This window comes from Bombus bifarius, unplaced genomic scaffold, assembly GCF_011952205.1.
Source record: "Bombus bifarius isolate JDL3187 unplaced genomic scaffold, Bbif_JDL3187 scf7180000009142_frag, whole genome shotgun sequence".
NCBI classification, from domain to species: Eukaryota; Metazoa; Arthropoda; class Insecta; order Hymenoptera; family Apidae; genus Bombus; species Bombus bifarius.
Window position 1 is genome coordinate 915 of NW_022884928.1, and position 14,345 is coordinate 15,259.

Consider the following 14,345-nt stretch of genomic DNA (forward strand, 5'->3'; position numbering starts at 1 on the left):
TCGCAGTATACACTCTGCTTCACAGAAACAGTTGAGTTCCACTCAATTACTTATGATATAAAAATACAAACCACTTAACGTAGCCATCTTTATAAGTACAAGTCACTTAATCTAGAGAAGTAAATTATTATTAATATACATAGCTACACAGTCTAGGCTAGAGGAATCCATCTCAATGTCAATTTAATATAATTATTAAAAATTTACTATAGGTTATATATTACTATTATACATTGATACTTCAATGTGGATCCACTCCTTACGCTAACGTTATCATAACTATCGCTATATTTACGTTTTTTATCCATTGCTTGCGACATGGCTACAGACTGAACATCATCTTCTGATCATGTAACATAAAAATTCATTGGCTTCGTTCACTTGTTTCTTTGAATTACTTTACATTTTTCTACAATTCCTAACCCCAATCTAACCCCAATTCGTCTTCTGAATAATCGTCTTCTGAATCACTGTGCAACAAAAGCGCAGATTTCTTCTTTCTCTTGGGTTCTGGTTCATTATCTTTCTCATTATTTACTGTGATAGTAAGACGGCCATCAGACGTAATCTTAAATTCACGATCTTTCCGTTTTATAGCTGCTATTTTTGAACTAATAGCGACTATAGGTTGCGTTGCTAAAAAAGTATTTTGTAAATCTAATTCCAACTTCGACTAATCGAATTTTGAAAAATATCTAGACTTACTTGATATATTTCGAGCAGCCGCAGGATCAACGAGATCAACGATCTCTTCATTCTCATGAATCCAGGCTTCCTTTCGCGATGTTCTTTTCTTCCTTTTCCTTGACTCTTCATTGCCCATATCTTCATCGAACTCATCATCGCTATCCGCCAATATTTCTTCTATACTGAATTTTGATAAAGATTGTAGAGTTGTTTCGGTTTAAGAAAAATTCCGTTTAAAGGAAAATACAAAGTTACCTTTTAGGTTTTCTCTTTGCATTGAATTCAGCATCCTCGTCATTTTCTTGTTTTTTCAATTTCCTCAATTCTTTTTTCTTTTTCTTCGCTTCTTCTGCCTTATTCATATTTTTTAATCTCTTACGTAACATCGCATTGGAAGCTGGAATCATGCCAAAAATTGTTTCCATTCCGTATTCTCTTATTAACTTTACCAGAATATCGTACTTTTTGTCTGAAATGCGTATGGCAGTCATCGTTCATTGCACATAAAGCGCCTATCTGCAAATTCACTTATTCGTTTTTTTATGGAGATATACGGGATTTTGTTACTACCTGTTATTATTATTAATTAAACGCCTTTGTTACTAACCAACAATTTTAAATTCGAGGCAGTAATATGAGATGGCATCACAGTAATATATATTTTGATATATGACAATGCAGCTTCTGCAATTTCTCTTGTCAGACTTGTAATTTATTTTTATACGAAATATTTATTTTGACTTTAGTTTGAAATAAACTGTACCGTTGTAATGATAAGTGATAGAAGAAAGTGCCAGCAAGGATGCGGTACAATACTTTTGTATATTTTCTATCGCACCACTCAAACCAACCATGAGCATATTAACATAATCTTTAAGATGTGTAGGATTTCCTAAAAATTTCTCGGCAATAATGTTTAAAAGTTGATATGCAGAAGTTCGACATTTCGCATTTAACTCTTTTAAACTCATTATTGCTTCGGGCACAATGGCTTCGAAGAACTTAGTTTTCTCAAGTTGTGAATGAATTTTTATGAGATGAATTAAGCATCTTAATCGTACCTAATTAAAAAATGAGTAAGGCTTATTTGTTAAAATTTTCATAAGAAATTGATATTATAGAACAACGTTTGTAAAATTAGCACATACTCCTCTGCTTGGCTTTGCGACTTCAGTAGCAGAGGATTATTATTATTAATCATTTTTGTATCTCGCGTCTGTATTGAACTACAAACTCTTTACACGTTTCCTTCTCACTGCCACATATCTCTTCTAAAAACCTGAAAGAACATACAAATAAAAAATAATTTTTGTTTTTGCAGAAAAGATAGTTAAAATATTTAATTCCAAATATATTAAAAAGTTACCTATACGCTTTCTTCTGTTCCTTGGTTTTAGAAATTTCTTTAAGAAGTGGTACACACATATCGTAAAACGTCCTTAATCTATTAATGTCAGTATGATTAATAAATAATCTTATTATATCGTGAATACTTTCTTTGAAAAAATCGTCGATATCAGGTTCTTTCAACTTAAATAACGCACGATCGAATAATTCGTGTACCAATTCTTTATCCGTAATTGTAAGATACACCTGTAATTGTACAAAATATTAGTTAATCCCTTTAAAGGAAATTACTCCTTCTATTCACAAATTACTCTTATCGTATCAAACGTGGCGAAGCGTTGTCCTTCTTCCTCAGTTCCAAGTGGCTTAGTAGTGTATAGATTTAAAAACAATGGTAAATAATTCTTTGCAAATCTAGCTAGTTCGTGTATATCTTCTTTTTTGTCGCCTTCGACTGCTTTCGTTATTAATCTTCGTAAGGCAGACGTTATCGACGTCCTTAAATTCTTTCTTTCATTTAAATTTGTTCCTAACAGTTTAGATATATTCTAAACAAGATAAAAGTTATCTCATGGATACTTGATACTATATCTTTTATATTTATTTCTGTTATATACCTTGAAATTATCTTTCACATCAGTAGCGTTGTTGCATATACTTGGTAAAATAGCCCAGACTTGGTAAACGAGAAATTCGTAAGTTTTCCTGCGTACAGGTGTTCGGTTGCTTTTTTTCTAAAATTGAGTATAATTATCATTCAAAATATCAATATAAGATAATTTATACTCTTATAATAAAGATAGATTACAATACTTACTCGCACAATGCAACGATAGGTAGCAATGCTTCCGTGAAGAAAGTATGTGACCCACCTAGCACACAATCTTTCAATAATGGTAGTAGCCAAGTTATTTTTAAATTAATCGCATTGTCTGATACCTATAGAATAGAGATTTATATTACTGTAATTATAAAATAAAGTTTTTTTTTTCTAAGCATAATCCGGTTCATATAGAATTACTTGCCTTCAATGGAATCAAATTTAATACTGTCTCCGGTCCTAGCACTCTTATCGCAGCCCCAATAGCGTACTCAGCGTCATTTTTCCACGCAAAATTGTAAGAATCACGTTACTCAGCAAGACTTTTTAATATCTCTATTAATTGCGGACTTCTCGCTTTACCAGTTGCCTGTAATAAAAGGAAACGTTGAAATGTACAACATTGACAAATGGGTAAGAAGCAGAAAATCGATATTACCTGAAACAGTAGGGCTATTAAATGAAGAATATGATACCAAGCTTCCAAATATTGATAACCTAATGCTTGATGGATCATAAAAGTTATCTGATTGATAGTGTCCTTATATCTAAAAGTATGATATAAATGATGAAATATAAATTATAGATATGAAAAATAATAATTAAATCTAATCTTACGTTTTCATTGATTCTTCGGTTTCACATATTTTACCGACACAATTCCGTAATAAAATTTTTATCGTGTGCGAAGAACCAGATATAACTTCCGATTTGTTATTTTATGAAATAAAATTATAGTTGTTATTTCGTGCAAGCGTTGCCAGGGTCACCTTGCTACTGTTGCATTGAAAAATCTGACCCAAATCTAAACCCAATACATTGATGATACTCGCTCTTAATTGAGTTATAACAGATACTTTTCGCAGCCTCGTATATGCAGTTGCGCTCGGGCTGCTTCGAGTTTTCTCATAGTTATAAAGTTATAAACATTTACTCGCATTTTTCTTCTTTTTTCTAAAGATAAAAATGAATCAATTCAATGCGTATCTTCGATTTAAATCAAAATTCATGGTATCATTATTTACCTTTTGTTTAATGCTGCTCTTGACAAAGGTACATAAGCATATGGATTTGGTTTTCCTTTCCTTTTAACATCACCTCCAGCCTTTGATGCTTTATATTCCGCTCCTGGTATACATTCTGTTCTTGATTTTTTCAATGGTCGATGTATTCCAGACCCTCCTGCTACGGATACCAAAATTGTTATTAAACAACAGACCAAAATTTACTATAGGTTATATATTACTATTATACCTCGATACTTTAATGTGGATCCACTCCTTACGCTGACGTTATTATAACTATCGTTATATTTACGTTTTTTATCCATTGCTTGCGACATGGCTACAGACTGAACATCATCTTCTGATCATGTAACATAAAAATTCATTGGCTTCGTTCACTTGTTTCTTTGAATTACTTTACATTTTTCTTGTCACGTCCCGCGCTGCGCACGCGCCGTAACGTAGGCTAAAACTATCAATAGCGCGAGTGAGCGTTCCAATTTGAAATTTAAATAAATTTTAACAATTTGTATAAACCAAATTCGAACCTCACAACCCCCACGGAATAACCCGTCACATGACAACCCCCCCACGGTAGACCTAAATATAAATAAGCGTAGCGGCATAGAAGAAGCGGTAATAATTCCTTAGTTTTAGAGTAGTTAATTCCTCAGTTTTGTGTGATTAGTTCCTCAGTTCTTGATGATTAATTCCTTGGTTCTTGGCGATTAGTTCTCATTTCCTGGCAAGTAATTTCTTGTTCATAGCGATTAATTCTTAATTCCTCTAGCTCTTAATTTCTCAATTCCTTTGTTTTTTTAATTCTTCAGTTCCTTAGTTTTCAGCTCTTAATTCCTTTAGCTCTTAGTTCTTGCTCTCAGCTTTTAGATTCTCTAGTCCTTTAGTTCTTTAGCTTTTAGTTCTTTGTTTTATTAGTTTCCAATTCTTATTAGTCTTGTTAATCGACGTGTTTGTATTTGTCAATTTGTAAACTATCGAAAATCTATCGAAATTAAAATCTTGTAATTAATAAGAGCGAAACGTACTGCGAACGATTGTAACTCCGAGCATTCGAAATTTCAACGACTATTCTGTCAATATCCAATTAGAATACGAATAAACATTTTTTGTGAAGAATATTTGTCTAATAATATAGCAGGATTAAGCGAACATTTATTTTCACCAACTTTAATCCTCTCCCGTGCTAGCACTCCTGCGCATAGCAGGTTAGCCGAAACGTGGAGTTTAATTTCAAATCGCATTATATAACAGACAATACTACAATTTAGTCTAAATTCAAAAATTAACGGCAACGCGACCAAAACGAGCCAGACAAAACGTAACATTCTACAATTCCTAACCCCAAATCTAACCCCAATTCTTACCACAATCGTCTTCTGAATCACTGCACAAAAGTGCAGATTTCTTCTTTCTCTTGCGTTCTGGTTCATCTTTTTCTACTGTGACAATAAGACGGCCATCAGACGTAGTCTTAAATTCACGATCTTTCCGCTTTATAGCTGCTATTTTTGAATTAATAGCGACTATAGGTTGCGTTGCTTAAAAATTATTTTGTACATCTAATTCCAACTTCGACTAATCGAATTGAGAAAAATAACTAGATTTACTTGATATATTTCGAGCAGCCGTAGGATCAATGAGATCAACGATCTCTTCATGCTCATGAATCCAGGCTTGCAGTCATTTTGGCAGTGTTATGGCACTGCCGTGTGAAAAGGGACTGAGCGTTTCGTCCCGGGACTACCGGTGGACTCGTCAGTAAGGCTATGCCCTGTAGTCTCTGCCTTAGACGTAGAGTATATTCGACCGCTAGCGAGATAGACAGACTCGTTGTCGTCGTAGCGGCCCTCTGGTGTTGACGGTTGGTACCCGGATCGCCTTAGAGGTGTTACGACCGTGTTGATGCCTCGACCTGTTGGCGTCCTGTTGGTACCGATCCGCCACAAATCCCTTGAATAGCATTATGTCTTTTTAAATTTTCCTTAAGGCGCTTCGTCTCCGCCGCAATATACTGATCTGTTCAGCGTGGGCCATGTGTTAGTTTAATAGATTGAGCGAGCTTATCTTGAAGAACTGGACGTTGGTCCGGGAATCGGTTGCCTTTCGTTATTGTGCGGCGTGGGGTCGCGCATATGCTTAGCGAGGGAGGAGTTCCTTTCCGATGGCTACTCGTGTGATTAGGTGATTATGTCGATAAAATGTTGATTTCACGTGACACTGTATGGTCACTGGTAAGTGCACTTTTCAGTGGCACGTGATCCAGCTCGAAGGACCAGCGAGGACCAGCGAGGAGACGCGATCGCGAGGAAGCGCGTCAACGAGAGTCGTAAATTCTCATTACGATTATAAGAATCGACACCACGAACAGATCGATCCTCTTATTTCTTGTGGGATAATAGGGGTAATTGATGATATGGTATAATATAGCGATTGACAGGGTCATAAAATTCATATTTCCAATATCTTAATACACTAAATAGTTACACCTTTACGTATGATATTGTTACGACCGTTCGCGGAGAGACGCGGTCGCGAGGAAAATGCGTCAGCGAGAGGCGTAAATTCTCGCTACGATTCGGTTAATCGACGCCGCGAATTAGTCGTTCCCCTGTTTCGGTTAAGATAACAGAGGTGATTGAATGAATATGACACAGTATAGTAAGTTATATTTCACCGTTTATTCTAACAACTTATAACGAAGGCAATTACGCTGGTGCGTATGTACGAGATGAATGAGTGACTGATTTAGGAGTGTGTATACCCGGTTAAAGGATGTTGACCGTTCGAAGGATGTACAATCAGTGATGTTCGGAAACGATGCGGTGGCAAAGGAAAGCTAAGGATGGGTGTGTCTAGCGCACGGGACCATCGGATTTGTTGGTGATGATTTTAGTTAAGAGAATGAGGGAAATAGGCTTCGTTGTTAATTGGTTAAACGAAGGGTCTTAACCGCTCTCGAGAGAAAGTGGTTCGTGGGAGGAAAGTTGTATCATACGAGAGAAAAACCGACTTTCCCTTGTCTAGCCGTAGTAGACAATGGTCTTTAGAAATTCTTCGGACACAGACGTTTGTTTGGTTTGAAGGACCCCTACTAGGAAATTCCTGAGATTTATGGAAGATACTTGAGACTATTGAGGGTACGCAGTGAGTATCCGAAGACATCTGGTTGCCATATTGCCCGCGGTGTGTGGCCTGGGCTAGGTAGAGCGTTACGCGACGTAACATCCTCCCCCCGTTGAGAGGGCACCGATGAAGTGATATGGTGTGATGTTGTCAGGTGGATCTCTTGTCAGACTTCGGAGCTGTTGATTGGTTCGGAGTCGTCTGGAGTCGTTCTGCTCGGTAGTGGTACCATCCGCTTGATGCTCCGATCGAGGGTACTCGTCGCCGTTCGAACGATAGCCGTGCGTATGATGCCGTCTGCGCCGGGTTGGGCCTTGATGATTCTGCCCAATGGCCATTGCATCGGGGGGAAGTTGTCTTCTCTGAGAAGGACGATGGTGCCTTCTCGTATGTCGTGACTGCCCTTGCTCCATTTGTTTCGGATGTGTAGCCCGTTTAGATACTCTCGATTCCACCGGCGCCAGAAATGTTGTTTGAGTTTCTGAATATGCTGCCAGCAGGAGAGACGATTGGATGGCGTGTCCCTGAAATCTCGTTCTCGGAAACTTGTTAGTGAATCTCCGATGAGGAAATGACCGGGAGTGAGAACTAGGAGATCGTTTGGGTCTGAAGATATCGGAGTCAGCGGGCGGGAGTTGAAGATAGACTCGATTTCAATGATGAGAGTATTAAGGTTTTCGAAGCTCGTTACCTACGACACGTCTGAGATGTCGTTTGAAAGACTTCACTGCAGCCTCCCACAACCCGTCGAAGTGAGGTGAGTTGGGAGGGATGAAGCGCCATTCGATCCGTCGGTCGGCTGAAAAGGACTGGACCTGTGCCTTGTGATCGTCAGATTGCAGGAGATTTCGGAGCTCTCGTAATTCATTGTTGGCGCCAACGAAGTTGGTACCGTTGTCGGAGTAAATTGTCACACAGAATCCTCGGCGAGCGATGAATCTTCGCAGAGCAGCAATGAAGGCCTCGCTAGTGAGATCGCTGACCAACTCGACGTGGACTGCTTTAACTGCAAGACATACAAAGATTGCTACATATACCTTGATTTTGCGTCGGTTGCGATCCTTTCGTTCCTTGATGTAAAACGGTCCGCAGTAGTCGATTCCGACGTTGGTAAATGGCCGAGATTCTGTTATCCGTGCAGCTGGAAGGTCGCCCATTATGTAATCCACTGGAGGGGGTGGGGTGATGTGTTGATCCAATGTAGAACGATTGTGGAGTCAGTCCAATAAACGGTTCGAGCAATGTTGCTTCGTAAGGCTTGGAGACTAGAAACTATATAATATGTTTTAAAGTCGGTAATAAAGTTGTATAAATATACGTTTAATGAGTTTTTTATAGAAAGTTCTATATATCATTAACGAAGCTGACTAAGTTCCATATCTAAATTATTTTGTCAATTTTATTATTCGTTATCACATCAAAGCATGTGTTTTTGTAGATCATATTATAATAATGTTTCCATACAGGAATAAAAGCTTCACTAAAACATTCTTATAGAAACGCGCACATTTCTCTTAATTATGCTTATATTCCTTTAAAGTAAAATTAAGTTAAAATTAAAAAGTAAATTAAAAAGTTTATTGTTATTATGAATTAATATTTGTATAATTTACATTATTGTTATTTATAATATAAGTCTACAAGCCACTATAAAAGTCTATTAGTTAATGTTTCTATAGCTTTGTAGAACTTGTAATACGTTGTAATGTAACAGGTTAAAAAGAATTGGTGCAATTTGTACATTATTGTGGTATCATGAATGAGGGGCCTGGGGGGTGTCGTAAATCGCAGACATGTGCATGTGGTCAGAGGGACAGAAAGCGATTTATCCGAAGAGATTGCTGAAAGGATCAGGTAGAATATTCGCGAGTTTCGAGTGCCATGTTAGAACTTGGCATGAGCTGAAGAGAGGGCTGATTAAAGAATTCTCTAAAAAGATTAATAGTAGGCAAGTACATCAAAGACTTAGAGATACGAAAAAGAGAAGCGACGAAAAATGCTTGGCTTATATGTACCGCATGCTTGAAATAGCCAGCCATGTTGATATGGAGGAGGAGGCGAAAGTGGAGTATATTGTAGAAGGAATAGTAGATGAAGAAAACAATAAGTCTACACTATACGGTACTACATCCATTACAGAATTGAGGAAGACGAGATGTTACAATTGCGGCGGCGAAGAATATGAGTGTGCAGAGTGCCCGAATAGGTCGAGAGGATCTAAGTGCTTTAAGTGTAGAGAGTACGGACACATCGTATCGAAGTGCGACAACCTGAGCGAGTCCCATAAAGTTGTTTCTAGTATGTGGCAATCGTTGCAGACGAAGCGTGGTAAAGACGTTAAGATCGGAAATTTTGAATTGAGCGCGCTAATAGATACCGGTAGCGAACTAACTTTAATGAGAGCGGATCAGTATGTGAAAATTGGGGCGTCCAGATTAAGTCAGAAAATTGTTGAATTTCGCGGTATCGGGTCCGGAAGAAATTGTACACTCGAAGAATTTTCGACAGATATTCTGATAGATGATAAGTCGTGCGTTGTAACGATACATGTAGTTTCAGATATTTTGATGCAACACTCGTTGATAATTGGCACATACTTCCTGAATACTACCGAATTAAACATGTCGGAGAAGGGTCAGGAATAAGGTTGTGGGCGTTCGATGAATCTTCATTGGAATTGGCCATCGTCTTGTTATAACGAAGGTACGGTCTATTAATACGAGTATGGATGCTACCGACTCGACAATCAACCGCGGCGGTTGGACACTCGCGATACTAGTGATGTTGGTCGTAGGTTCAATAACGAATCCGCGGTCAACGGGATGATAGGTGTACGTGCTCACAAAATATAAGTCGGACTCTTTGCGAAACCGTGGAATATCCACCGAGCGTACAGACTCTAAGTAACTTGCTAATACGACCTCACGAGAGAATGACTCTCCGTCGCGATGATGCTGCAGAGGAAAACTATGATGGTGTGTGTCTGAGGACACGAGATCATCGGATTCGTCGAGGATATCCTTCGTTCAGAAGGTGAGGGAATTTGGCGTTGCTGCTAATTGGTCAATCTCCATATCGGTGATTAGAAAAGGATGCTAGCCGCCCTCGCGGGAAAGTTGCTAGTGGGAGACACCGTTCGTTGAAAAATAAGTCTCTCCTATCTTCCCGTAGCTGGGACAAAGACTGTTTGTTTGAAGGACTTTAGTCAACTAAATTCTAAGATTTATGACGGGCCCTCAGGCTAGCTGATCACGTACTGTGGAGACGCATCGACATCTGGCAATCATCTTGCTCGAAGAATAGGGTCTGCGTGTGGCGAGCCACGGGACAGAAACCGTTGGAATGTTTACTGTCGCGTGCCGCCACAAATATTTCTTTTAAGGAAAGCTATAGAATTACTCCATACCTTTGTTAGACAAAGCGTTCATCCCGTGACTGCGGCTACGTTCGGCGACTGGCTGTCCCCTCGAGCCCAAGCTCATTATCACAAATCTCAAACAAATACAAATCGGATCGAAAGACGACAATTGTTTAATTATGCCTATGGTAGAATCTAGATTACGGTGTTAGGGGATTATCCCGAAGTTCCAAAGGGGAGGCTTCGATGTCCTTTCATCTCCGACAAGGCCATCCTGACAATCACACGTCCTCGTGTGTAACTAAAATATTGCGTTTTTCCAACATTAGACTCGACGTAACTCATATTATTTACCGTTCAACTAAATGTTCCAAATAAGTCAAGGGTCCATTCCAACAATGAAATTTCGTTCGGAGGTTTGATAACAGAAAAATGAAAGAGAACGAGAATTTGTAGCGTTATAGTTTGTATTCAAAGTGCTAGTTGCGTCCTGTGATTTATCAGTCGGATCGTAATGGCATGATGGACTATTTGCGATTTTGTACCCAGTTGAATCTTGATTTTGTAGATTGCACGACCGCACAGAGTTTTATTACATTGTCACTGGTAGTGCGTGCGAATATATGGCCGATTTAGATTCGTAACATTGCAGCTGGCAGTGCGTACGAATGCACGACCGCTTCAGCTTCGTGGCACTGTCGCTGGCAGTGCATGTGAGTACACGACCGCTTCAGCTTCGTGGCATTGGGTTAATGACCCTCAGGGGTCGGGGTACCCATATCGCTTTGGGCACTGTTCTCGCCGCTACTACCAACGTCCAAATCCGCAGGAATGTGACTATTTGGCACTTTCATCAACCTGTCGTGACTGTACTTGTAAGAGTGTTTGCCGTCTAACGTTTTTAGAATATCTGTCTCCCTCAAAATTCTCTGCTATTACAAAATCAAAATTTTGCGTAATATAAAATCACCGACGTTAAATCTAACTATTTTAGCTTTAGTTTTGTCAACTCCATCTTTATCGTACTTGTTGAAAATTGTGGATCTTTGAGGCCGAAATAATGTTATAGGAACACTAAATTTATACTGAGGATTAATATTAAAATAATGAAATATTTATTTCATGGACGATTCCTTATATATTCATCGATACACACTTGCACGCGTCTCAGCATTTTCTTCTATACCTGACTGTAAACCGACTCTTCGACGACTCTTAACCGACTGAAGAGTTTACATTCATTTGTTTTCGAGACGCTTCGGACACACATACTTCCACACACTGATATTCACATAGAAGTATCTCTACTACGCATTTAACCTAGTCCAGCACAGAAAATTATACATACCTCAACACACCTCCTTAATTTTTTGTGCTGCATATTCATTTCCTTTTATAAGTCAATCAAACTATTCTTAAAAATAATCTAAAATTTTCAAATTTGTTCCTCCCTAGAGCCTTCGTTAAAATATCAGCTACATTATTTTCTGAATCTATTTTTTATAGTGTCAATCTTTTTATTGTCGTATCTTTCGTTCCCAAAATGGAAGTGAACTTCAATGTACTTAGAATTTTTTGTTAAGTTTCCAAATTTTGATATCGCAATCCCTCCAGAATTATCTTCGTAAATTTTTATTGGTGTCTCGATCGTTATTTTAAAATCTTTCAACAATTTTCTTACAAATTTAATTTCGCTCACAGCTTCCGATAAAGCTACATACTCGGCGGCTGTTGATGATTTTGTTACGCTACTTTGCTTTCTCGATTTCCAGTAAATTGCGTTTCCGAAAAATCTTATGATAAATCCCGTAGTGGATTTTCTATCTACTTTATCTCCAGCCCAATCAGCATCAACAAAACAATCAGTAACTCCAGCATTCAAATTTTTTTTATAAGTTAATTTTAATTTCCTAGTTAAATATAAGCACTTCAAAATTCTCAATGCATATCTATAGTGTGTCTCGTTGCAACTGTTTTGAAATCGACTTAAATAGTTTACACTATAGCTAACGTCTAATCTTGTTCCAGAACTAATATATAATAAAGCTTCTACGAGATTTCTATATCTTATATTGTCTGAAGCTGATTGTGCGGGTTCTAAACTTAAGATTTGTTCCATTGGTATAAAATATAGTTTACTATTTTCTATATTATATTGCCTTGCTAATGACTATATAACTACTCTGATCCAATTTCATCTCACACTTCTTATTATCGTACTCAATGTTTATTCCTAAGTAAGTCTTTACTTCACCTAAGTCCTTCATCGCAAATTGGTTTGACAATTTGTTTTTAATCTCATCGATTTTTCTTTTGTTTTTTCCACATACTAATAAGTCGTCTACGAATAGAATTAAATATATAAAATCATCGCTCTCATACTTCATATACAGACAATAATCACTCTTACTTCTTTGAAATCCTAATCTTTTTATATACTTGTCGAAACATTCATACCAAGCTCTTGAACTTTCACGCAATCCATATAACGCTTTTGATAATTTACATACTCTCCCGCTTTTATCGTCGTAACCTATAGGTTGTTTTACAGATACTTCCGTTTCTATAGTTCCGTTTAGGAATGCTGTTTCTACATCCATTTCCATGAAATGCTGTCATCTCCACTTAAAGCTTCTTCATAGGTTTGAGGACTGCCTGCGCTAACTACATTCACATAAATGAAATATGAGCTCGCTTGGCCATATCTTTGAGGTTTCTTTCTTTCCCGTTCTGACCGTCCCAAATTATTTTCTGTGTTCTCAAGTTTACTTTCTGATTCGTTACTTAAATTTCTCTCCTCTTTTATTGTGGCCTGCTCGACCTTTTCGTTTAAATCCTTTTCTGTTTCATTGTTTGGTCCATCTTCTCCTTGAAATCCTACTAAATTATCATCTTCACCTATAAATTCTACGTGTCTTGCAATTATAATTTTATTATTAACTAGGATCCTATATCCATTGTTTTCATAACCTACAAGTATCCCAGTATCTGCTTTTTTGTCCCATTTCGAATTTCTTTTAATTTCAGGCATTCTTACGAAAACTCTACTTCCGTACAATCTTAAATTATTTATATTCGGTTTCCTTTTAAAAAATATTTCAAATGGTGTTTTATTTTCATACGTGTTCGTAATGGTTCTATTTTTTAATTGCGCCACAGCTCTAATTATTTCCGGCCAATATTTAATATTCAGCTTTGAATCATATAATAAGCATCTAGCGGAATTCATAATTGTTCTATTGTAGCGCTCAGCTGTTCCATTTAATTCGTGAACATAAGGTGGGCATGGTTCTACGACAATTCCCTTTGCCCTAGTTAGATTGTACATGTTTTTGTTCATATATTCTTTTCTATTATCGCATCTTAATCTCTTTATCTTCTTTCCAGTAAGATTTTCAACTTTGTTTATGTAATCAAGAAAACAATTGTAAACTTCATCTTTTGATCTCAAAGTATAAATCAATGCGCATTTACTGTAGTCATCTATAAATGTTAAGAAATATTTGGATCCATCAAACCTGGTATTTTTATGAGGTCCATTTAAATCGGTATGTACTAATTCTAAAATCTCTCGTGCTCTACTACTGTTGTTTTGGAAGGGTAAATTGTGCATTTTATTTTGGATACATGTACCACATTTTAATTTTACTTGTTCAAAATTTTCTGGCATTCCCTCAACTATTTTTTTTCCTACACATTGTATCTAAATAATTAAAGTTTATATGCCCCAAGATCCTGTGATATTTTTCTTTATTTGTCATTTTTCCCACAATTTTAGCGTGAGATTATTGCCTTTCAATGTAACTACTTATTTCATATAAACCATTATCTTTGAATGCGATTCCTATCAACTTTCTGTATTTGTTATATATCTTTGAAATATTTCCGCAACATCCCGTCACACCGTAACCTGCGTTCACGGACAGCCGAGGCAAGTCTATTACGACTAAGACAAGTCGCACACTTGTTAGTCGCGAAGCAACTC

General features: G+C 37.4%; 1 pseudogene; it reads right to left on the reverse strand.

Moving 5' to 3' along the window:
- Window positions 1-232: 232 nt before the first annotated feature.
- On the reverse strand, window positions 233-4,196 carry LOC117213888 (annotated as a pseudogene).
- Window positions 4,197-14,345: the final 10,149 nt, after the last annotated feature.